General features: G+C 38.0%; 1 protein-coding gene across 7 annotated transcripts in view; it reads left to right on the forward strand.

The window, feature by feature from the left end:
* PEAK1 (pseudopodium enriched atypical kinase 1) overlaps positions 1–27027 on the forward strand; it is a 296325-nt gene that overhangs the window by 54531 nt on the left and 214767 nt on the right. For 2 of the 7 annotated variants that reach the window (XM_029236366.1, XM_029236373.1), the window contains exon 3: positions 10870–10990. The exons of 3 other annotated variants lie outside the window; for them this stretch is intronic. The gene's annotated coding sequence lies outside the window, so the exon portion shown is untranslated. Of the gene's footprint in view, positions 1–7229; positions 7323–10869; positions 10991–27027 lie in introns of all 7 variants that reach the window. 2 more of the 7 variants (XM_029236367.1, XM_029236369.1) reach the window with 2 other exon arrangements.

Here is a 27027-nt window from a genome sequence, read left to right on the forward strand (position 1 = left end):
AGTTGTGGCGTGCAGGCTTGGTTGCCCCACGGCATGTGGGATCTTAGTTCCCGGACCAGGGATTGAACGGGTGTCCGTGCATTGCAAGATGGATTCTTAACCACTGGACCACCAGGGAAGTCCCCCCTTGCATTTTCATATGAATTTTAGGATCAGCTTGTCAAGTTCTACATAAAAAGATCCATCTGGGATTTTGATAGAGACTGTGTTGATCTGTATTATGAATCTGTAAATCAGTTTGGAAACTTTACAATAGTAAGCCTTCCAATCCATGAACATTGGAGGTCTCTTCATTTATTTAGGTGTTCTTTAATTTCTTTCAATGATGTTTTATAATTTTCAATGTATGTGTTGTGCTTTTTTTGTCAAATTTATTCTTAAGTCCTTTACTCTTTTTCATAGTATTGTGAATGGCATAGTTTCTTTACTTTTGTTTTTGGATTGTTCATTGCTGGAGTATAGAAATGTAATTGATTTTTTAATCGTGCACCCTTGCTGAACTCTTAGTTCAACTATGAGTTCTAGTAGTTATTACTTAGAATTTTTTTTTATATTTAATATCTTGTCATCTGCAAATAGTGATAGTTTTATTTATTCCTTTCCAATCTGGATGCCTTTTATGTCTTTTTATTACCTAATTGCCCTGACTAAAACCTTCAGCACAGTGTTAAATAGAAGTGGTGAGAGCAGTCATCCTCATCTTGTTCCTGATCTTAGGGGGAAATAATTCAGTCTTTTAGCATTAAGTATGATGTTACCTGTGGGTTTTTCCTAACTGCCCTTTATCAGGTTGAGGAAGTTCCCTTTTATTCCTAGTTTGTTCAGTGTTTTTGTCATGAAAAAGTTAACATTTATTGAGACCTTTCAATATATGCCAGACCCTATGCTAAGACCCTATTTAATTTAATTTTCATAGTAGTCCTTTGAAATAGAGATTGTTATTTTATGTCATTGAGCTGGTAAATAGTAGAATCAGATTTCAGAACTTGTATGCTGAACGATTATGAATTAAATTCCCTGTACATACCATGCTGATTTATATGTGTGACTTTATACATTCTAGTTGCTGCCTATTAGAATTCATGCTCCCTCTCTTTCTCCATCACGCAGCTACTGCAGCACTTTGTACCTATAACTATCATAGTACTATTTCACTGTGTTGTGATCGTTTGCATATATTTCTCTCATTTTAGAATCTGTGCTCCTTGAAGTCAGGGACTTGTCGTATACATCTTTGAATCTCCAATGCATATCGTAGAGATAGAAGAGAGATGTGTCACAGAAGCCAGGGGATTAGAGGGTTTCAAGAAGAGTGTCAGGAACTTCCCTGGTGGCTCAGTGGTTAAGAATCCGCCTGCCAATGCAGGGGACACAGGCTTGAGCCCTCCGGGAGGATCCCACATGCCGCAGAGCAACTAAGCCTGTGCGCCACAACTACTGAGCCTGCGTTCTAGAGCCTGCGAGCCACAGCTACTGAAGACCGTGCACCTAGAGCCCGTGCTCTGCAACAAGAGAAGCCACCACAATGAGAAGGCCGCGCACCACAACGAAGATTAGCTCCTGCTTGCCGCAACTAGAGAAAGCCCGCGCGCAGCAACACAGCCAAAAATAAATAAATAAAAATTTATTTAAAAAAAATAAAAGAGTGGCAGAAGTCAGCAGTGTCAGATACTGCAGAGAGATCAAGTAAAGTAAGGTTCACAAAATGACTATTGGTTTAGTCTTTTAGTGATTTTAGCAAGAGTAACAAGAGTGGTTTTTGTTTTTGTTTTTTTAGTGGTGAGGACGGAAACAAGATTCTGGTAGGTTAAGCAGTGAATGGGAAATGAAGAAGAAGAAACTGTCAGGGATTAAGGACTACTGTTGTGAGAGGTTTAACTGTGAAGGGGAAGAATGAGTTTAGGGTGCTACATAGAGGAGAACATAAGATATTTTTTAATATAGGAGAGACTTTTGAGCATGTGTATGTACAGAGCTGGTGGGAGAAGGGGCCAGTTACGAGCAAGCTTGTGGAAGTGGAGAGAGGAATGACACAGAGAATAGGCTCCCCTGCAGAGGTGAAAGATTGCATCTGGAATACATATTTGCCTGAAGTGGCCTGTTTCTTCTGAGGGAAGGATATGTCCATGGATGTAGCCAGAGATAAATTTATGGGAATGAATTAGGAAATATAGGCAGTTCCCCTTTTCTCTGAAGTGGAAAACAAGGTCCTTGGCTTGGTGATGTTGTGGTTGGCGATGTTCTGGAGGGAGGCAACAGGGGTGAGATATGGAGTTTGAAGGGAGTGGTGAAGGTTTGGCATATCTGCTGTGAGGCATGGGGAGAGGTTGCTTGCCAGAAACATGGAAGTCTGAGAGCCTCTTTCTCCCCTCCCTCCATGTAAATTGAAAAAGCAGGTATGTGGTCAGAAATACAGATGGTACCAAAGGATTTACAGTGAAAAGTAAATCTTCCTTTCACCTTAGATCCCCTGTTCTTATTTTCAGAAGAAAGTTCCATTAGCAGTTTATTAGCTTTCAAATTATTTTTGCAAATGTAAATATAAATTTTAAAATATCTATATTGGAATTTATTTTAATCCATGAGAATGTACTGTTCTACTTCTTCCTTTTTCAACTTCCTTTCATGACTTGGAGATCTTTCTGTATATTTAGATCTACTTCATTCATGTTTACAGCTGCAGGATATTTTGCGTATGAATATAGTATAGATGATGTAACCAGCATTTAGATAAGTTCCAATCTTTACTCTCATAAAAGCCATGTTGAATGAATAAATTCTACCTTTTAAAATAAAAATTCATTATAGTACCTTAATTCTATGCCTTAATTTTGGATTTGTTCTGTACACACACACCTTGAACAAACTGATAATATATACATACTAAAACTGAGTTGTCTTTAAAACATAAAGACATCTTCAATATTTGAAACTGATACCCTTAGTTATCACGCTCAATTTATTTCTGGGTTTGAGTCATAAAAAATTCTGTCTTCAGGTGTTTGCTGTTTTTAACACTGATGCAAGAAACATTCCTGTACATGACTCTTACAGTTCATGTGCAAGAGGTTCTCCTGGGTATGGAACTATGAATGGAATTGCTGGGTCATACAGTATCAGTAGTAAATATTAAACTTAAAAAGATAATCCAAAGTTTATTTCTAGAGTGATTGCCCCATTTTATCCTTCTACCATACAATCAGTGTATAAGAGATCCTGTTGTTTTACAGTCTTTCCAGTACTTGGTGTTTTCAGACTTTAAAAATTTTCTAGTTGAATGATCTAAAATAGTATCTAGTTGTGATCTTTAAAAAAACTTTAAAAGCGAGATATAATTTTCAACTTTACAATAAAATGCACAGATCTTAAATATACAGTTCAGTGAGTTTTGACATGTGCATATACCTATATAATGCAATCCCCTATAAAAATTTAGAACATTTTTATTACCCCTTCAGTTTCCTCAGCCTCCTTCCTTGACATTCTTTTCACCAGAGTGAACCACTATTCTGATTTCTATCAATTTTTTTTAAAAAAAAATCATCTTTTCTCACCATCACAAACTTCTTTTCTCCCATTCTCGCTCTCTTAATATGTCTTTTAAAAAATTTGTGGTCAAATATACGTAACAAAAAAATTATCATTTTAACCATATTTAAGTGTACAGTTCAGTGGTACTAAATGCTTTCACGTTGTGCAGCGATCACCACCATCTATCCCCATAACTCCTTTCATCTTGTGAAACAAACCCCCATTTTCCCCTCCCCCCAGTCCCAGGCAACCACAATAATGCTTTCTGTCTTTATGACTTTGACTACTCTAAGTACCTCATGTAAGTGGAATCATACAGTATTTGTCTTTTAGTGACTGGCTTATTTCACTTAGCATAATGTCCTCAAGGTTCATCTGTGTTGTAGTATATTTTCCCTTTCTTTGTAAAGCTGAATAATATTCCATTATATGTATATACCATATTTTGCTTATCTATTCATCTGTTGATGGATACTTGGGTTGCTTCTATGTTTTAGCTACTATGAAAAATGCTCCTGTGAACTTGGGTGTACCAATATCTCTTCATGATCCTGCTTTCAGTTCTTTTGGGTTTATACCCAGAAGTGGATTTGCTGGATCATTTGGTAATTCTATTTTCATTTTTGAGGAATGTATTTTATATTGCTTTCCACAGCAGAAGTACCATTTAAAATTCCCCTGAACAGTGCACAAGACTTCCAGTTTCTCCACATTTTGCCAAAACTTGTTTACTATTTTTTTCATAGTAGCCATACTAGTGGGTGTGAGATGTAGTTTTGATTTGCATTTCCCTAATGATTAGTGATGTTGAGCATCTTTTCCTGTGCTTATTGGCCATTCATATATCTTCTTGGGGAAATGTCTATTCACGTCCTTTGCCCATTTTTGAATAGGGTTATTTTTGTTGTTGGTGGTGAGTTTTAGGAGTTCTCTATATATTTTCGATATTAATCCCTTATCATATATATGATTTGCAAATATTTTCTCCCATTCTGTGGCTTGCCTTTTTACTCCATGAATAGTGTCTTTGGATGCACAAAACAAAAATTTTCACGAAGTCCAATTTGTCTGTTTTGTCTTTTGTTACATATGCCTTTGGTGTTAAATCCAAGAAATCATTGCCAAATCCAATGCTCTGAAACTTTTGCCGTATGTTTTCTTCTAAGAGAAAGGTCTTACATTTAGGTATTTGTTTTAGGTCTTACATTTAAGTATTTGATCCATTTTGAGTTAACTTTTGTATATGGTGCTGGTGAGGGTTCAACTTCATTCTTTTGCATGTGGGCAACCAGTTTTCCCAGTACCATTTGTTGAAAAGACTTTCTTTTCCTCATTGAATTGCTTTGATGACTTTGTCAAAAATCAGTTGACAGGGACTTCCCTGGTGGCACAGTGGTTAAGAATCCGCCTGCCAATGCAGGGAACGTGGGTTCGAGCCCTGGTCCGGGAAGATCCCACATGCCACAGAGCAACTAAGCCCGTGCACCACAACTACTGAGCCTGTGCTCTAGAGCCCACGAGCCACAACTACTGAGCCAGTGTGCCACAACTACTGAAGCCCGTGTGCCTAGAGCCCATGCTCCGTAGCAAGATAAGCCACCGCAGTGAGAAGCCCGCACACCTCAACAAAGAGTGACTCCCGCTCACCGCAATTAGAGAAAGCCTGCGTGCAGCAACAAAGATCCAATGCAGCCAAAAAAAAAAAAAAAAAAGTTGACTGTGTATGTGTGTGTCTGGGTTCTGTCTTCTGTTCCATTGATGTATTTTTCTTCTTTTTGCTGATACCATACTATCTTGATTACAGTAGCTTTATAAGTTTGGAAGTCAGATAGTGTAAGTTCTCTAATTTTGTTTTTCTTAAAGATTTGTTTTGGCTCTTCTAGGCTCCTTGTATTTTCATTTAAATGTTAAAATCCACTTTACCACTTAGGTTTTAGGATTAGCTTTTCATTTTCTGAAAAAACGTTTGTAGATTTTGCTTCACACTGTACTTACTCCACAGGTCAATTTGGAGTGAGTAGGCATCTTAACACTTTATAAACATGATATCTCACTCCACTTATTTAGATCATCTTTAATTTCTCAAGAACTATGTATTTTTTTTAGTATTCAGTGTACAAGTCTTCTACTTTGATTTTTTAATGCTATTGTAATGGCATTTCAAAAGTGTTTCATTTCCAGTTGTTCATTACTAGTATATCATTTAATTTTGTATATTGGCCTTTGTAAGTTTTAGTAGCCTTTTTTTTTCTTAAGATTTTCTAGGCTTTACTATGTAACTGATATGTTTGTAAGTAAAGACAGTTTTACTTCTTCCTATCATTTATTTTTTAAATTCTTTCTATCATCTTATCATTTTTCCCTTGCCTTATTTACTAACTAGAACCTCTAGTACAATTTTGAATGCAAGTGGTGAGAGCAGACATCCTTGGATTGTTCCTGATTTGGGGGAAAAAGTTTTCAGTCTTTCACCATGAAGGTGTTATCTTTGGGTTGAGTAACCCTTTCTATTCCTCGTTTGCTGTAAGGTTTTTTGTTTTTTGTTTTTTTTTTAAATCATAGTGGGTGATGTTGAATTTTAATTGTGGTCATAAAGGATTTTTAAAAGGAGATATAATTGTGACTCTCATACAGATATAAAATTGTCACTTGTCAAGTATTTTATTTAACTCACTATTGAGGAAACTGGTAAGATGTTAAAATCAGTTCAAAGGGAAATTTGAAGAGTTACTCATTTATGTGTAGTAAAGGAATGCTGAAATAACATTTTCAAATAAATGCAAAAATTAGTATATCTCCTGTGCAATTACCAATTGTAATCCACTGGACACAAGTAATTTGCTCTGTTGTACACAAGAATAATTCACATTATCATCAATTTTCTACATTTCATCAAATTGAAAAATTGCTCAAAGGCAATGAAAGATGGAGGTGATGTATGTATGAACTTGAGAGAAGATTGACTGATTTTTATTTGTTTGTTTCTTTGTTTTTTGGTCCATTACAAAGCTTTCCATGGTTTTTCGTGACACAGGGTCTTGCTTTGAAAATCTGTGATCCCCAGTGATGAACAGTTTTTCGTACATGTGTTGGTTATATGTTGCATTCTGCTGTGAAATGCCTCTTCATTGTCTCTTGCCCATTTTTCTGGCCATGTTCTGATTGTGTGTGTGTGTGTTACTCCTTTATATGTTATTGATAATAGTGCATTACAAGTTGTGTGTATTGTGAACACTTTTTGCTAGTTTATAACTTGTATTTTTACTTTCTTGAAGGTATTTTTTGATGAACAGTGGTTCTTAGTATAGTCAAATTTTTCTTATTTAAGAAAATTTTCCTTACCCTGTGGTCAAAAGATAGTCATCTTTTCCACTAAGTTTTTTAAAGTTGTTTTCGATGTTTAAGTCTTTGATCCATCTGGTGTTGATTTTTCATATGGTACAATGTTAGGATCAAATTTCACCTTTTTAAAAATAAATAGATGTTATGGACTGACTGTATGTCATTCCCCCTACCCCAAATTCGTGTGTTGAAGCTCTAATGTCCAATGTGTGGTATTTGGAGGTGGGGCCTTTGGGAGATAATTAGGGTTAGATGAGGTCATGAAGGTGGGGCCCTGGTTCAGTGAGGTTAGTGCTTTTATAAGAATAGATAACCAGAGAGCTTGCTGTTCCTTTCTGTCTTCTATGTGGACACAGCCAGAAGGTGGCCATCTGCAAGCCAGAAAGGGAGCTCTCACCAGAACCTGACCGTGCTGGCACCCTAATTGCAGACCTCCAGCCTCCAGAACTGTGAGGAAGTATTTCTGTTGTTTAAGCTATCTTGTCTATGGTATTTTGTAATGGTAGCTCGAACAGACTAAAATATCTTGTTTTACACTTACTCTTTGGTACTTGATATTTTACTCTGTCAGACAGTGCTTCTGTGGGGATAATCAGGTTTATGTCCCAGTGATATCAGGGTAGGAGTTAGAGAGCCCCAGGCCTCAGAGAGCTTGAGTCAGTCAGTCACTCCTAACCCCATACAATATAATCTCAGGTCACTTCTTTTCTGTTTCTCTTGAGGAAGAGGTTTGTGTAGGAGCAGAGGGTGATGTGAAGAAGCAGCCAAGGGAGGTTAGTGTGTATCCAGCTGTTTTTCTCAGCTCCTATTTTCCTGAGGACCAGAGACCAGAGGTTGTCCCATATATGGGACCACGTCATGTGCACATAGTTGCTGGGACACAAGAAAAGCAAAAACAGAACTTCAGTAGTTCTTTTTCTGTTTTGTTATCCCATGGCTTTGGTGGGCTGCCTCTTGCCTCAGGCCAAAGCCACCATTCCACACATACCAGTTCAAAATGGGTCCTTGTCACCGCAGGTGTTTCTCATAGGTCTCTCCATTTTTCCTGTGTAACTTCCCCAAGGGCTGATCTTCTGAAAGGGCATCAGCAGTTTTGCTAACTCATCATCTCTGTAGGAGTTGGAGCCAGTGTATAATTTTTCCTGGTCTTCTTAGACTTCCTTTGTATAATTACAGGTAACTTTAATCTGACCGAGCCAAGTGAGTAAGTTGAAGATTCCTCAGTCACCTGTAAGCCTTCTTGCCATGTCTGAAGCCCTCTATAGAGGCTGTGTAGAGGTGTAGGCTGGCTGTAACAAAGAGTCCTACAGAATCTTTTTGACCATCCAGTGGTATTTCACTGAATTTTCACCCAGCTAGTGTTGGCTTTTTGGATAGGTGGAGCCAAAAAGCCAGCCTTTAGGTGGTATGAGTTGCTCAATTCTAAGAGGGTCTCTGACTTAACGTGGCTATCTTTCTGCTTAGTCATATTACTTTAAATTTTAACTCTGGATAGTCATTCTTACCCAAAATGGCCCATGAATTTTAAAGTATTTTATTGCATCTTTCATGTAATTTGTATTCTGCTTATAATGAGTATATTAATATTAAAATGCTTTAAGTTTCTACATCAAAGAGACTTGCTGCCCCAGGAGAAAGTACTGTATTTATCCTGTTGTTTTTCTTACTCTCTGCTCTACCTCTCTGCCCCCCTCGAATAGTCAATCCACCACATCATGCTACCTTCCATTATAAATCCATGTGTTGTACTTATTTTCCTTCTTTCTGTGCGCTTCCAGGGAAGAGGCCAGGACCTGTTTCTCATTTATTTTTGTATTCCTAGCCCTGGCATAGGTCCTGCCAGATTTGCCACAGAGTAGGTGCTCTATAATTGTTGAAGCAGTAAATACATAGCAGAGTACTTAGGATTCATAACAGGAGTTGCTTCCTAGGGGGAAAAGTACGTACTCCTAATCATGTTGGGTCCTTATTTTGGCGTACTTAGAATAAATGGTATGTGGGGTAGTTTGTAGGGGAGGGCTGGATCGAAAAGTACTTACTTGTAAGCTATGTCAAAAGGTTATTTTTTTTTTGCGGTACGCGGGCCTCTCACTGTTGTGGCCTCTCCCGTTGCGGAGCACAGGCTCCGGACGCGCAGGCTCAGTGGCCATGGCTCACGGGCCCAGCCGCCCCGCGGCATGTGGGATCTTCCCGGACCGGGGCACGAACCCGTGTCCCCTGCAACGGCAGGCGGACTCTCCACCACTGCGCCACCAGGGAAGCCCTGTCAAAAGGTTTTGATAGGGATCTCTGAAGGGTCTTAAGCAGGAGGTTAACATGTTTAATATTTTGTTTTAAGAAGGTGATTTTGAGAATAGTATGAAATATATATTGGAACAGAGAGACTGCTTGGAAGGTAGTCCAGACAGGATGTAACTGAAGAGGGGGTAGACTCCAGAGAGGTTTAGCAGGTAGAATCTATAGAACTTGATGACTGATATTATTAACTGTTGGTTGGGGGAGGATGGGGGCAGGGAGAAGGAGAGGAAGAAATCAGGGATGACTCCTACATTGTGCAATTAAATGGATGGTAGTGCTATTTATTCCCAATGCATGTTCATGTGTAGAAATAACTTGTGGAGTAGGGATGGATAGGGTTTTGAAATAATTTAGTTTGAGGTTTCTCTGAGATATTCAAGTGGAGATGTGTAGGTCTGTGTACAATTCTTAGAGAGAGGTGGGGGCTTGAGGGAGAGATTTTTGGGTTAATAGATTTTTCAGGAGTGGTTGAAGAAGAAATTGCTCAGGATTTGAGTACAAAAGCCTTGAGCACATCTAGTTTTAGTGGACAAGTACAGAAAAAGGCACTGGGAAGGAGATCAAGGAGAAACCGGGTGTTAATAAAGGATTTTTCAGTAACACCGTTGGCTTCCTCTCTTCCTGGAGACCAGATTTTCCTTTCAGCACCCTCTATTTGATCTTTGTCTTCAGACCTTTTCTTACTTTGAGCATTCTCTGCTGGGAGAGATTGTAGATGAAAATAGTTTTACTTTTGAACGCAGCAATTGCTGGTTCCTTTATATTTCCTTAAATTTTGCTTGAAAACAGAATACTTTCTTTAACTCATCTCTCTATCTGTACCTTCTACAATACTATACATATAAAAGAAATCAGTTGACACTTTGGACCTTCTGCTTGGGAATTACCTTAGCTAGAAGTAACAGTTCATTATCAACATTTTCTGCTTTTTAACTTAGCAGAGGCAACAGTTTTACTAAATTTTCTGCCGCTTTATAACAAGGGTCTTCTTTCCTCCAGCTTCTGAGGGCATTTTACTCACTCCTTTAAGGCTTCTCCAGTAACCTTCTCAAGGCTCATCAAGCTTTTGCTAATGAGATTCTTAGGGCCCTTCCACCTTGTGTCTACCACCCAATCCCAAAGCCAGTATCACATGTTTTTGTTATGTTAGTACTCTAGTTCCAGGTACTGAATTTTGTTCTGGTAATCACTGGTTAATCGCTGTTTAACAAATCACCCCAAACCTAGTCCCAGAACCTGCATGACTTTTCCTTAACCAGCATTAGAAGTCACTCAGTGTCACTTCCACCACACTCTCTTGGTTACTAGCAAGTTAAGTGCCACTCTGGATTTAAGGAGAAGGGAATTAGGCTCTACCTCTTTATGGGGAAGTGGCAAATTTACATCATAGAAGAGCATGTGGAATGGGAGATATTTTTGCAGCATATTTGGAAAATACAGTTTGCCCCAGATGGAAATAAAATACATAGGATTACAAAGGAAAGCAATTATACTAAAATATCATTACCAAACAAATTGTGATAAAGTAATATGTGCTTAATTAACATACTACACAACAAGATATAGTGGCAGGCCAATAGTAATTTAGTAAATTTGTAAGTACAGTATATATATTAGTAATTTTAGAGGTTTGGAGAAAATAAAGAAATAATTTATTTTGCCATCTAAGTTCATGGATCTTCTGAATTCTATCCACAGACCCTACTGCCCTAGGTTAAGAACTCTTGGATTAATCTAATGGTGTTAGCAGAAGTCATATTGCTGTGGACTGGAGAGGGAATTTGCGTGAGGGCAGAGACGAAAGGGAGGACACCATAGGGTAAGTTCCATATAGTAGGATTTATTTGCCTTTTAAGCTAAAGGTTTTGTTGTTTTTTTAGGTAGAGACTTAAATGTGTTTATGTAATGAAGGAAAGATGCTAGTGAAGAGAGAAAGTTGAATACATTGGTAAGATAAAGGGTATTTCAAAGGTTTCTGAGAAGGCAAGAGAGAGTGTGGTCTTGAGCTTAGGTGAAAGCATTAGTCCTGGATGGAAGGAGAGGCAAAAGGAAGGGAGTTACGGATGTTTGCAGGTGCTGTTCTTTTATCAGGTCACATGCATTGAGAAAAATATAGATAAATAAATTCAACACAGGAGCAAGGGAGGCCAAGGCGGGCCTCAGAGAACATTACAGCAGAGGTCCTGGAAAATAAAAGAATGTTGGGGTTAGGGTAGGCAGGAAAAGGTAGTGAAATAAAGACAGAAAAAAGTAACTGATAATGTAAGTGATTGGATGCAAAAGACAAACTTTGCCTAGTTTACAGTTTTGTTTAGTGCCTTCTGTAGGCCAATTCTCCTTACTATGGATGTGGAGACAAAGAAAGGTGGAATGAGAATAAAATGCAGTTATATATTTCGATATCTGCTTATTTAGAGTTAACTTTTTCTAAGTGTATTGTTTAGCATATGTAATTAATACTTGTAATGGCTTTGAAAGCCGAGGAGCTTCTTTTTCATGGTTATTTGGGATTGATATTGAAAAGCAGTATGTGTGTTTGCTGCTTCCATGCTTACAGCTGGATGGAAATTGGCCTCAAAGGGTCTATGGTTTTCTTTGTCATTAGCCAACAGATGCTTGCCACAGTGTTTTGCTCACTGAGTCTTTATTTAATGTGAGGGTAATGCATCTCTGTACACTCATGAGAAGAGCTGTGCAATACAGTAGCTCATTTGTGTATAACAAATAATCTGCCTTTAGCCACACATTGATCCTTCACTAAATGATTTTTCTTTTTTGTTTCACCAGCCTGTTATTAACACCTGGTTGGCTTATCTATCTTCAAATTGCTTTGACTTTCTAGTATGTTGATCCTGACTTTAGTATGTCTGTTTTATAGGGGAAATATTTTCTGTCAGAGAATTCTTCAGAAATTCTCAAAAAGTTAAAAAATTTAAAATTTCAGATCAGGACTATATATCATTAAAAAAGTTAGGTTTCTAGGCACAAATATTCATTTATACATGAGTATGGTATGAAATTGCTAATTTTCAATATTGCATATAATATATGCAATATTGTAATATTGTATATATTATATATACTTATGTATATATATCCTTATATATTATAAAATATATTTTACCGCAATAAAATATTTCTTAAATGTTTATTTATAATATATACAGTATTACAAATATTATATATATACATACATATATATATATTTAAAATTGTGGTAAAATGTCTAAGCTTTCTCCACAGCCCCTATCTTCCCTCAGCAACTGCCCTTTGGCTACCTTTCAGGCCTAGGGTTGCACATACCTGCCTGAGGACCTTTCCTGGAAATGGGCTCTGACATTTAGGCTAGGAGTTCTGGGATTCCAGGTCAGTGGAAAGTGGTCTCTTGGGGTGAGACCAAGTAAAGTGACACTTCCTCTTGGCCCTTTTCTCTGCTTATTACATGGAGAGAGGTGTGGCCACAGGAAGGCCAGATCCTGTTGCCTTGATCTAAAGGTAGTAGTGATTTTAATAGTCTTTTAATAAATCTACTAGATTTGGTTGCCTCCAAGTTTATTCCTTCCTTCTGTTGTATAGCCAGAAGGATTTCTCTAAACCAAAATCATTATCACATCCCTGCTTGAAACTTTTTAGTGCTTCACATTTTCGTTGAGATAAAGGCTAAACTCCTGACGTGGCTTTTTGAACATCCTTTGTGCCCTGTTCTGGTCATTGCTTACTTTTGCTATTATTGAGCTCTGTTGTTGCCCTGCCAAATAAGTACTCTTTTCTACCTGTACAACTTTGCACAGGCTGTAGGTCTGTCCTACTCCCCTCTCCTCATGAGCAATCTCTAGTATATTTACCAAACTCCTACTAATCGTTTAATGCTCAGTGATTAGTGCACATTTCTTATAGCACTTGTTGCATTATGTAATATTTGCCTTTCTGTAAGCCATGCCCTCTACCTCCAAAGGCAAGGGCTAATTTGATTCAGCATGCTGTTTCTTGTACTGATAGTGCGTGGTACACAATAAGTGCTCAATAAATGTGTGTTGAATGGAGACTGTAATTAGTGGAACACTTTAAATGTGAATTTCTCTAGAGAACTATGTTTGCAGAAAACTCCTGCATAACCAAGGTGATTGAGGAATGGAGCATTTCAATTATTGATTGTGCTACATAACAGTCAATTTCAAATGATCAATTTTAGATAATTTTAATACAGAACAAAATGGACTAATACAGAATTTATCTGTATTAATTCATAAGATGTTTCAGCATGATCATTCTGAATTGTGTGGCTTTTTTAGAGCTATGGCTGAGGAAGCTGTGAGGATCAAGTGTTATGTGTAGTGTTGCTTTTTCACAAGCTGGGCCTTGTTTTATCAATTGAATCTCTAACACATTTACTGAGTGTTTTGTCTACCTAAAAAGTATACTATAAAACTAACACTAGGTAAAAGGGATTCAAAATTGCATTATTATCAAATATAGTTTTAAAAATGCTCAGAAGACAGGCAAGCAACGTACCTTAAGGTGTATGCACAATCTCAATTCACCAGAAAGCTTAGTGCATTCAGGCTGTGCCTTTTGGATGACAATCCTTGATGAGTCCAAGTGAAGTCTTATGAACTGAGCTAAGCAGTTACTTTGATGGTAATCTCTGGCCATAACTATTTCAAGTGCTTGATCCCCACCCCAGTTATATATTTATTCTTCTCTTACATAGGAAGGTAGTGTGAGTGATTGCTGCTCATTTGTGTGTTAATGTAATGGTTCTTTTCTCTCACTCACCCAAAAATAATGTTGCCAGTTATTAGTTGCAAAACTCAGAAATTACTTTTATGCATTTGGCCCTCCATTTTCACATCTTTGAACGTGGTTTTGAGCAGAGACCTGTTTGGAACTCAGGGAACACGCTCTTATTTGCACAAACGGTCTGAAAACCTTCATGGTAGCTGAGCTCTGACCTCCTACATTGCTGTGCCATGTTCTCTTGTTAAACCTAGAAATCTTCCTTCAAAGCTTGATCCCTTTTAAAGCAAGAATTCGGAATATCAAGCAGATGTATATATATTTTTAATGACATTCAGAAAAATGTATTGTAAATGTAACTATTATTTAGATGCTGTATTTTTCAATTGGCTCATCTCTACTTGAGTCCTTTTAATCAGTTTCCCAGCCTGTCCCTTCAGCTGCATAATAATGCAGTATTTGTAGCATAATTATTTTATGAAAGTGAATCATCTTAAGTACAAGAACTGATTGACCTACGGGTTAACTACAGAATCTTACATGAAAGAAAGGGCAATTTAAAGGATTAAGTAATTTTTAAGAATGTGAATGTTGGGGTCATCGGTGATAGAAACAACGTACTGCTTGATTATGATAAAATATTCAGCAACTCACTAACCCAGCTGTCCTGTTTAAATAATCTATGAACAAACAGAATAAAAATAATTCTTGCTGCCGTGCACTAAACCAGTATCTACTGAGGTTTTAGTTTGGGAAATATGTCAAAAAACTTGTCTTCGATTTGAGCATTTTTATGTTAAGAAGCTGATTGATTCTATTAAATACAGAATGGAAACATTTATGTCTTTGTAGTATGACTTTAACATAATTATTAATTGAGTACAAGAATGTGATTGCTTGCTAAGGCATAGTTTTTTGTATTAGTCAAGTTATGAGTAAGAAAGGCTTTCAGTCTCTGTCTTAAGAGAAGCAGTATTCAGTGTCCCAGGTTTTACTCATGGTTCCATCACTAACTGGCTAGCTAACTTTGGTGCCTTGGGCTTTCTCATGAGTCAAATTAACTACCTCATAGTGAAGATCAACTGGATCTTGTATGTGAAAGTCCTCTATAAAATGTATGCCAGATTTAGTAGTTAAGCAAGATTTTAGCCCCTTTTCTGCCTGCTTTTTAACTTTGGGCTGGTCACTTAACCTCTCTGAGCTTTTATTTCTTCATAGGTAAAACAGAGGAGTTTGGCCTGTAGTATATTCAACGGGAGGAGTACTATTTACATTGTATTTATTGCTTATAACCTATAATTTATGATTTTTTTCTCTCTCTTCTTTTAACATGTGTTTGCCCCTATTCCTTTAATGGATATTGTGATTACCGTGTAAGACTGGATTCCATTAATCTTCACCTATTACGTTTCATTTAATCTTCCTCACAATCTTGTGAAAGGAGTTGGTATTATCCTCATTTTACTGATGAGGAAAACTGAGGTTCAATTTAGTGTTTGAGGTAGGATTCTAGATGCCAGTGTTCTTTTTTTTTTAAGTAGCATGTGGCTTGAAGACACATTGCCACATACCTCATGTAAAGCAAGCTTTTGATCTCCATTATTTTTCTATTCTTTTTTCCCAAAATGAATAGAGCCTTACCAAAATGCTTTTGTAGAGAAATGTGTCTATTCAATAGCAGTAAGCATGGTTCGGGAATTTTTACATTATAGCACCATTACAAAAAATCTTGTTGGCATTATGCAGCAGTGCTGTATATCCGTGAATCTTTCAGTGCTGGAAAATATAGTTTGTCCTTCAAATAAGATGAGTTCTATTTTAATAGATGTGTTTTATTTTTAAAATATAGCATCGTTTAATGTTATAGATGCTTTTAAACTCAAAGACTTATTTTGTGCTTACCAGTACTTACTAAATTTTTTTTTGTTTTTAAAATCCTAATTTGTGATTCTAGGAAAAGCATTACCCATGGCAAACTTTTCAAAAATTTCTATTCTAGGCAGGTATTATTTTATGGTATCCATTGTTTATATTTAAATTTTAAAAAGAGATCTATCTCTGGACTATCTGGAATAAGTAGATCTGGCAGGGATTAGGACAAGCATGTCCAGAAACATTCATTTCCGTCTAGAGTTCATTTATGATTTCTGTGTTTTAACATGCCAGCCTTAGATATTGATCTTACTTAGAACATTATTGCTCTTAGAGTGACTGAAACACTGGTTCTGCTAAGACTGTGATGCTGATCCTTTCTGATTCAGAAACCTCTGCGCTTAACTCATGTTTCTCTTTTTTTCTATTGACAGTTTCCTGGTGGTCATTACTAGTCCCAAAGCGAGTTCCCATGAATAGCTCATTGGTCACAGTTTTATTTTTATCTTTCCAACTGATGACTTTGAAATGGCTGTGGCATTTTGAAGGAGACCTTATCTGCTGTCATTCTTAACCCTATTCATGAAACTCCAGCCACATAGACCTTCTTTTCTGTTCTGTAAAGTCATTCTAGCTTCAGGGACTTCTACTACTTGTAGCTCTGTGGGAATCGTTTTCCCCCAGACTGTTGCTTGGCTATATCCTTCTTGTCATTTTTAAGTCTCAGCTTTAAATGTTCCTTCTTCAAAGAGGTTTTCCTTGACAACTCACTATAAATTAGTGCTTCTCCAACACTATCAAATGGCCATATTTTATTTTCTTCTTAGCACCTAATGACTAACTGATAGTTATTTATTTCTTGTTTATCTCCTCTGTTGGGGACATAGACATTCTGTTTTGTTTAATGCTGTATCCCCAGCACTTGGAACAATGTCTGCCATAGTAGGCATTCCAGTTAATATTTGTTGAATGACCAAAAGAATGCTTTTTCTATTGGCTATTTATAAAATTCTTTTTTTTAAGGCTTTTTCTTTTCTTTATTTCTTTATTTTCTGGTAATCAGGAAGGTACAGTGAGTGTTTTTGCAATAAATGTTTATGTACTTTTCACGTTTTTCTCTTCCTTTGCTGTTCCTGTTCCCCAGTTAAATTCTTGCAGAGGAAAGGGGAAAGCCTTCTAATTTTCAAACTCCTGAGATTTGACTATTTCGATTTATCTACTGCTTGCCAGGTGGATGTCTGAGCTGGTGCAGCCTAGTCACAAAAGCAATTAACAGGTAGGAAAATTGGCTCCTAACAGCTGTTTCAGTCCTGCTTGAGTTGGTCTCTCCCCCAAGGGACTGTCACTGTCAACCTAGCAAAATGAAATTGCCTTCCCATAAACATTTTTTTCGAGGATTATAGAACAGAAACAAATTCTTGGTTTATAAAATGAGTTAAAATGTGTCAAAAGAATAAAACAGAATAATGACTTGCTGCTGCAATTTGAATTATGAGGCATGGCAGCAATGTTTATTTTTAGAAGAGTTGACATTGAAACTGTAGAACTTTTAGTTCTATTGAAATGACTTTATTTTGCCAAAAGGGTAGATTTAATAACTTATTTATTGGTGTTGGTGAGGAAAATGACAGTTCTATAAAATATAATTTTTGACCCTCAACGCTTTGGTTTGTGACATAGTTTTTGAGTCCTTGCTCCTTCACTTAACTCTATGGAAAGGGGCAGATTTTGGAAAGAATGCAACTTGATTTACATTCCATTTTATTCCCCTACTGTTAATTCATTCAGTATGGATTCCATTTGATCATGATAGACCATAACCATTGTTATGTGCTATAACCAATGTATGCATTTAAAAATGGATTTAAATGGGTTTTATATTAACAGTATGCCAGTTCTGGGTTTTATATTGACATATGCCTCAATGTTAGCAAACATGGCATTGGTTTCTCTTGATTCTTTTTTTTTAAAATAAATTTATTTATTTATTTATTTTTGGCTGTGTTGGGTCTTCATTGCTGTGCGCAAGCTTTCTCTGGTTGCTGCGAGCGGGGGCTACTCTTCATTGCGGTGTACGGGCTTCTCATTGTGGTGGCTTCCGTTGTTGTGGAGCATGGGCTGTAGGCGTGTGGGCTTCATCAGTTGTGGCACGCGGGCTCAGTAGTTGTGGCACGCCAGCTCTAGAGCACAGGCTCAGTAGTTGTGGTGCACGGGCTTAGTTGCTCTGTGGCATGTGGGATCTTCCCGGACCAGGGCTCGAACCCATGTCCACTGCATTGGCAGGTGGATTCTTAACCACTGTGCCACCAGGGAAGCCCCCTCTTGATTCTTTTTGATAACTTTTATATGATGTGATTTCCAATCTGAGCTAGTTGTGAAATGTGCTCCCCTTGAAAGTTGCCTTCTAGTCAGTACTCCCTTCCTTTCATCCCTTTTGTATCACTGGCCTCTTAGGAAGCTAAAAAAGTTTGTGTCATTAAACTCTGCTTTAATATTTTGTCAAAAAATTAAGAGAAGATTCTTGCACAGTGAGGGTATTAACTTAGTTTTTGGATGAATGAGATGTGCTTTTGTTATGCTAATATGGGAATTCATGGTGTTCCTCTAGGTAACTTCAGGATGGGGCCTGGTCACCAGAAACACCAACCACATGATTAGAGGGTTGGGACTTTGGGCCAGTCTGACTTCTGGGGAGGTAGAGAAGATTTGGAGATTGAGTTTAATCATGTGGCCAGTGATTTAGTCAATTATGCCTATGTAATGAAACCCTAATAAGGACTCTGGACACCAAAGCTCAGTGGCGTTTTTTGATTGGTTAAGATATTGATGTGTTGGGAGGATGATGCACCCTCACTCATGGGGAGAGGGCATGGAAGCCCTTCATTCAGGACCATCTCAGACCTTGCAATATGTGTATCCTTTATAATAAAACTATAATCATAAGTATAATGCTTTTCTGAGTTATGGGAGTTGTCCTAGCAAGTTATCAAACTGAAGTGATCATAGAAATCTCTGAATTTGTGGCCAGTTGATTAGAAATGCAGGTGGCCTGGAGATCCCTGAAGTGTGGCTGGCATCTAAAGTAAGTGCAGTCTTGTTTGGGATAATGCCCTTTGGTTTGTGGGTTCTAGACTAACTCTGAGTGGTTAGTGCTAAAATTGAATTGCAGTACACTCATTTAAGGTTGAAGCAGAATAGTGGTACATTTGTTATCATTAATGAACCAATATTGATACATTATATGAACTAAAGCCCAAAGTTTGCATTAGGGTTCACTCTTTATGTTGTACACCTTCATGGGTTTTGACAAATTCATAATGTCCTGGGTCTACCATTATAGTATCATACAGAATAGTTTTACTGCCCAGTAAATCCTCTGTGTTCTACCTGTTCATCCCTCCCTCTCTTGCCCCCAGACTGCTGATACGGCCACTCATCTTTTTACTGTTTCTATAGTTTTGCCTTTTTCAGACTGTCATATAGTTGAAATCATATAATATAGTCTTTTCACACTGGCTTCTTTCACTTAGCAGTATACCTTTAAGGTTCCTCCATGTCTTTTTGTGACTTGATAACTCGTTTATTTTCATTGCTGAATAATACTTCATTGTGTGCATTTACCATAGTTTATCCATTTACCAATTGAAGGATATCTTGATTTCTTCCAGGTTTTTGCAATTATGAATAAAGCTGCTATAAACATTCATGTGCAGATTTTTTTGTGGACATTGGTTCTCAAATCAGACTACAATTGCTAGATCATATAATAAGACTCAGTTTAGCTTTGTAAGAAATTGCCAAACTGTTTTCCAAAGTGATTGTACCATTTTGCATACTTACCAGCAATGAATGAGAGTTCCTGTTGCTCCACATCCTTGTCAGCATTTGGTGTTGTCAGTGTTTTGAATTTTAGCCATTCTAATAGGTGTATGGTGTAGTATCTCGTTGTTTTAATTTGCAATTCCCTAATGGCCTATGATGTTGAGCATCTTTACATGTGTTTAGTTTTTCACATGTATATCTTTTTTGGTTAGGTGTCTTTAGGTCTTTTGTTTACTTTTTATTTGTTTATTTATTTATTTTTTTGTTGTGCCACGTGGCATGCAGGATCTTAGCTCCCTGACCAGAGATTAAACCCTTGCCCCCTCCATTGGGAGCACAGAGCCTTAACCACTGGACCACCAGGGAAGTCCCATCTCCTTTTTTTTTTTTTTTTTTTTTTTTTTGGCTTTGTTGGGTTCTCGTTACTGCCTGCAGGCTTTCTCTAGTTGTGGCAAGCAGGGGCTGCTCTTCATTGCGGTGTGCAGGCTTCTCATTGAGGTATCTTCTCTTGTTGTGGAGTGCAGGCTCTAGGCATGCGGCTTCAGTAGTTGCAGCACATGGGCTTCAGTAGTTGTGGTGCACAGGCTCAGTAGTTGTGGCTTGCAGGCTCAGTAGTTGCAGCTCGCGGGCTCTAGAGTGCAGGCTCAGTAGTTGTGGCACATGGGCTCAGTTGCTCCGTGGCATGTGGGATCTTCCAGGGCTCGAACCCATGTCCCCTGCATTGGCAGGCGGATTCTTATCCATTGCGCCACCAGGGAAGTCCCCCATCTACTTTTTTTTTTTAAATGCTCATCTATTTATTTAGTTTTTATTTTTTTTTAACATCTTTATTGGAGTATAATTGCTTTACAATGGTGTGTTAGTTTCTGCTTTATAACAAAGTGAATCAGTTATACATATACGTATGTTCCCATATCTCTTCCCTCTTGCGTCTCCCTCCCTCCCACCCTCCCTATCCCACCCCTCTAGGTGGTCACAGAACACGGAGCTGATCTCCCTGTGCTATGCGGCTGCTTCCCACTAGCTATCTATTTTACGTTTGGTAGTGTATATGTGTCCATGCCACTCTATCACTTTGTCACAGCTTACCGTTCCCCCTCCCCATATCTTCAAGTCCATTCTCTAGTAGGTCTGTGTCTTTATTCCCATCTTACCCCTAGGTTCTTCATGGCATTTTTTTTTTCTTAGATTCCATATATATGTGTTAGCATACGGTATTTGTCTTTCTCTTTCTGACTTACTTCACTCTTTATTTATTTATTTTTGGCTGTGTTGGGTCTTCATTTCTGTGCGAGGGCTTTCTCTAGTTGCGGCAAGCGGGGGCCACTCTTCATCGCAGTGCGTGGGCCTCTCACTATCGCGGCCTCTTGTGTTGCAGAGCACGGGCTCCAGATGCGCAGGCTCAGTAGTTGTGGCTCATGCGCCTAGTTGCTCCGTGGCATGTGGGATCTTCCCAGACCAGGGCTCGAACCCGTGTTCCCTGCATTGGCAGGCAGATTCCCAACCACTGTACCGCCAGGGAAGCCCCCCTCCATCTACTTTTAATCATGTTTTTGTTTTCTTATTGTTGAGTTTGAGTTCTTTGTATATTTTGGGTAACACTCCTTTATCAGATTTACTTTTGCTAATATTTCTCCCAGTGCGTGACTTGTCTTTTCATTAATTATGTCTTTCACAGAACAGAAGTTTTTAATTTTAATGAAGTCCAACTTATAGGTTTCTTTATTACTTGGATCATGCTTTTGGTGTTGTATCTAAAAAGTCATCATTAGGGACTTCCCTTGTGGTCCAGTGCTTAGGACTTCGCCTTCCAGTGCAGGGGATGCAAGTTTAATCCCTGGTCAGGGAGGTAAGATCCCACAAAATCCCACATGCCTCACGGCCAAAAAACCAAAACATAAAGCAGAAGCAATAATTGTAACAAATTGAATAAAGACTTTAAAAATGGTCCACATCAAAAAAATCTTAAAAAAAAAAAAGTCATCATCAAACCCAAGGTCACTTAGATTTTTTTCCTGTTATTTTCCAGAATTTTAGTTTTGTGTCCTACATTTAGCTTTGTGATCTGAGTTAATTTTGTGTGTTTTGTTTTCATTTTTTAAAAATTATAAGATATTTGAAGCATGCAGATCCATATTAAGACTAACATATTGACCAATATATAAAGTGCCTGCCAAAAATATATTACCAGTTTATCTTATAAATATACAGATTATAAAATCAAGGTAGTTGAGACCCCTGTGCATCCCTCCCAGTCTCATCCCTCTCCCTGTCTCAGAAGTAATCAGTTTTATGAATTTGCTGTTTTTCAAACCTATGCATGTTTTTATAGTTTACTAAATATTTGTGTATCATATTATATGGTGCTTTTATAAGTTTCAAAATTTCACATTAACAACATTATGGAGATTTCCCTGGTGGTGCAGTGAATAAGACTCCACGCTTCCAACGCAGTGGGCCTGGGTTCGATCCCTGTTGAGGGAACTAGATCCCACATGCATGCTGCAACTAGGAGTTTGCATGCCACAACTAAGGAGCCCTGGAGCCACAACTAAGGAGCCCGCCTGCCACAAGTAAGACCTGGTGCAACCAAATAAGTAAATAAATATTTTTAAAAAACCCAACATTGTGTATGTTACAACCTATTTCAGCAACTTATTTCAAACTCTGCATTGTTTTTGCGATTTAGGGGATTTTTTTTTTTTTTTTTTTTTTTACTGTAGGAAAGAATGTTTCTTTAATTAGTGAGCAATTTAATGTTAAATAATTAATTATTAGCAGTTGTATTTTATCTTGGTTTCCTATATTAGTATAGACAGACTAGTTCTGACCTGTGGATTAAATTTTTCAACCCTCAAACATTGTATTTAAACTTTATTATAGGATGTGTTTTTTAGAGGTGTACTGAAGTGATTCTAAAAAGCTATTTTTTGTTTTACGAATTTTTTTTTTTTTTTTTTTTTGGTGTGTGTGTGGGAGGTTTTTAGAATGCAAACACAAGTGACATTAGATCAGTGATATGGTGTTCCACAGCTACCCTGTTAAGGATACTCAACAGAAGCCAGAAAGACTTAATTATTTAAAGCGTGCTTCTAGTTGGAGAGCCTACCTTTTATAGATTTCTTTCTGGGGGCTCTTTTTAAGCTGTGGGTTTTCTTTACTATAATCATCAGTTTCTGAAAGAGAGCACCATTTCTAGGATAAATCAGAAGATCCCTACAATTCAAGGTGCAGGTAAAGATGTAGCTTCCTCTCTCAGCTTTAGGAAGGTTACTTGATTTTGCTTGGTGTAGGTAAGGTTGAACCTAACTATTTATGCTGATGTATGCAGCAAGTTTCATCCAGTCAAAGCAGAAGCTGTCAGGTCTTTGTAGAATTTTCTGTGACCTAAATTAAATCTGCATCACACAGGATTGCAGTCTTTAGAGAAGGCTACTCCCTTTGTTGTATTAATTGTGCATGTGTTGATTTGATTATTGTTGCTCATTTTACATCCTTTGGTGTATAGTTTGGGTTCAGTAGCAAAAAAAGCTTGAAATTTCTACTGTTTTGTACACTTGAAAAATAATGACCTCCCTCTTCCCCCAGATCATTTATTATAGATTTCAGAAAGCTGTGTAATGGCACATCCAATCCAGATTATTTTGCTAACGACATCCTGAAGAACCTATTATATTGTAAAGCATCACTGGCAGATTCAGTTGTAATTTAATGAGAATAGACCAATATGCCAAGGGAAGTGATTTTTTAAGTTCTTGCTCTTCCTGCTCAGCTGTGTTGTGTGAAATGCTAAAGTAGTTTCTTCCTCTTTGTCCATTTCAAGGATGAAATGTGTTCCAGTTTTTCTCCCCACCCCTTCTGTTTAAGACTGTTTGTATCAGTGCTATACTAATAAAGGGGTACTGAACAGTGACTTTCTTCCTGCTGAATTTTCTAAAGTTCATTTTCTACATGATGCCATGGTTTTAGATGTTATTTCCTTCACAGGAATTGGTCCGTGGTATAAACATTTTGTAACATGATTTCTATGACAAGTGTGTAAATTAAAAATTGAGTTTGTGTAGATTCTCTGTGCCAGGTTATAGTGTATCCCCTGTTCGGGATTTTATCTTCAGGGTCTTTATATGGCAGGTGTTGTACTCAGATTAATCTTAGGATGTTATAGACCTATTAATTTCAGACAAATCGTCAAATTCTCCGTTTGGTCAGTTTGGTCATATGGTTGCTTTAGATTATTGATTATAATCTTAATGATCATACTTTCTTGATTTAAAAAAATCAATATTTACTGAATTTTTCTCTCAAATATGTAAAATATTCCTGGCTCCTTTAAAAATAAGTTATATTAATTTTGTCTTAGCATACCTAGAACAGTTTTTTGTTTAAGTAGAGCTCTTACGAATATATTGTCCCAGGTGAGTTTATCTGGATTTCCTTTTCTCCCCTACCTATTTCCCAAACTTTAGGAGAAGAGTCATGCTTCTCACTTCTGGCATCCCAAGGGCTAGACCCATGTCTTGATTGGTTATTTTGTTGTTATTTTTATCCCACTCATTTCCCTGTTTCTGCTCATTTTGCTTCCTCCCATAAGCACCCACTCTAATCTAGTTAGTATACATCTTTATTTTATTTTATTTATTTATTTATTTTTTTGCGGTACGCAGGCCTCTCACTGTTGTGGCCTCTCCCATTGTGGAGCACAGGCTCCGGACGTGCAGGCTCCAGACACGCAGGCTCAGCAGCCATGGCTCACGGGCCCAGCCACTCCGTGGCATGTGGGATCCTCCCGGACCGGGACACGAACCCGTGCCCCCTGCATCGGCAGGTGGACTCTCAACCACTGCGCCACCAGGGAAGCCCTATTTTATTTTTTAAAATATTTATTTGTTTATTTGGTTGCTCTGGGTCTTAGTTGCGGCTTGCCAGCTCCTTAGTTGTGGCATGCAGCCTCCTTAGTTGTGGCATGTGAACTCTTAGTTGTGGCATGCATGTGGGATCTAGTTCCCTGACCAGGGATCGAACCCAGGCCCCCTGCATTGGGAGTGTAGAGGCTTATCCACTGCGCCACCAGGGAAATCCCTAATAGACGTCTTTAGATCTTTCTATATCTTTGGAAAATACATAGTGTTTTCTGTGTATAGTTTGTAATTTTCATAAATGGCATTGACTGTACATCTTACTTTATTCTTTTTAAAAAAATTCAGCCCTGCATTTAAATGATTTATCCTGTGGCTGTATGTAATTCTGGTTCCTTACTTCTGACTGTTGTATTCTATGTGCATACTCTTATCCATGCATGCTACATATCCATCTTACTTATACTCCCCTACTGATGTTTATGTTCCGTAAACAATGCTACAGTAATAATCTTTGTTTTATTTTATGGAGATATATACTGAAGAGTGGGATTGGTGGGTTTTTGGGTTTCCATTATTAAGTTTGCTAAGTATTACCAGATTGCTCTGTAGAAAGACTAGACAGTTTATACTCCTTTGAGCTGTGCATGAGGGCTCACAGACCATTTTCCATGTAAGCAATGTGGCCACCTAACTGGCCTGAGGAGTTGCTTTTATGGGCATGATTAGTAAGCTCCCAAATTATTTGTCTATGAATAAGATAAAACCAAAACAGGTTGCTATCAGTCCTCCACTGAGAAGGGACTCATGAGTGGAAAAGCTGCCATTGTTCCTAGTAAACTTCTCTATAAAGGGAGATTTTTGATGAGAGACTGTGAAGGTGAGCCCTCATTACCAAATACCTTGGCCTACCAGCCATGTGGAGTTTAGCTCAGCAAGCTGTGCATGATTAGATTCTTTGTGTCAAGCATGGTTTTTGTCATACAGATGTGGATGAAGCAGACCCTCTGCTCCTGAAGCTCTTTGGTTGTAGGGCAAGTGGATGCAGTACTGTGTGGTTATCTCTTTTTTCAGGAGACTTCTTTGCTTCGTCTGTGAGAAGTTATATCTGATCATGCAGTCTTTCATGGCAGCCCTCCTTGGTCACTGTTAATTCTTTCTACCTTGCTTTCTGGGATCTCACCAGTTATCATCATACCTGACCTGGTAAAAGATCCCTTAGGAAGGGGTGTTATTTGTGTGGCATTTGTATCCTGAAGTGTGATGATTGGGGTGTGAGGGATGGCATGTTGGTAAGTCCCTTTGAATTGGTGAAATGGAAATCAGAAAATATTATCTAGAAGCATGGATTAATTAAAAGTGTATTATTGTATAGTGGCAAGAATACAGATAATAGTGTTGGGCCAAACAGCAGACAAAACACACCTTCCAATCTTTACACATCTAAGTTCCCATTGAAAAAACCAATAGATGAATAGATGGGTGGGGAAATACCTGCATATGTGTTGGAAACTAAAGCTTGATGCCACTCACATGCCAAAAAACCCAGAATAATTTTTGTTAAGCAGCATTGTTGATGAATGAAAGAAGTAGTTGATGGAGTACACCTGAGGAGAACCTTCCTGAGAGAGAACTCCTCATTTGGGAGGGGCCAAGTCTAGAAGAATGGTCCTACAAGGCACAACACTTAAATTTCTCTCTGGTCTCTTGGACCAGAAGTATTGATACTTTGTAAACAGTGTTCATAGATCCAGAGTTTGTCTCTAGTACCTCCCTAAAAGGAGCCTGTCCATATAAGTGGTCTAGTCACTAAGTTCCCAGCTACCAACACCACCGTTTCCAACCTCCATTCTGGTTGCTGGATCTCCCACCTATCAATCTAGTGAGGTTTTTGTTCTCAAAAACATTGTCATTAAAAGGTGTGAAAGCTGAATATCAGTTGTGAGAAGGGAGCAATCTGAAAGGATTCTGAGGGATGAAAACTATAGTGACCAAGTTAAAATCTGCTATGGATGCAGTAGATAACAAATTAGACACTACAGAAAGACCAACTTGTGAAATGTTTTCCAAACTACAAAGGCAAAAGATGGGGCAATGAAAATGATCGGAAAATAAGATAAAGGAAGGATAGGTAGGGAGAAAAAATGTACAAATTGTAGGGCTTTCAGAGAGAAAGAGATGCAGCAGATACATTGTTCAGAGAAATAATAGAAGAAAACATTGCTGACCCAAAATTAATACAAACAAACATGAAACTGTATCCTACTGGACTTTTCAGATTTGGAGGCATTTCTACTAGTGACAGTATAAAAGGAACTGAACTGATGGAGGTACAGAGAGCCAATTCCTAAATTCTCCTCCCATGAAAGAGCAGACTACCTGGGTTGTAAATGGAAGTGATGCTAAGTATATCCTACTAAATATGCTCCACTTCTGAGGACAAGAGCAAGCAGGAGCAACAGGTAGAAAGCTGGCAAGATGGGAGGCTTTCATCCTGGAATAAAGGGTAGTCAGGACCAGAAAGACTACATGTTGGGGTATGATCATTAGAAAAGAGAAGAAAGAATTA

The sequence above is a fragment of the Monodon monoceros genome, unplaced genomic scaffold (genome assembly GCF_005190385.1).
Source record: "Monodon monoceros isolate NGI ecotype Baffin Bay Population unplaced genomic scaffold, NGI_Narwhal_1 Super_Scaffold_21, whole genome shotgun sequence".
NCBI lineage: Eukaryota > Metazoa > Chordata > Mammalia > Artiodactyla > Monodontidae > Monodon > Monodon monoceros.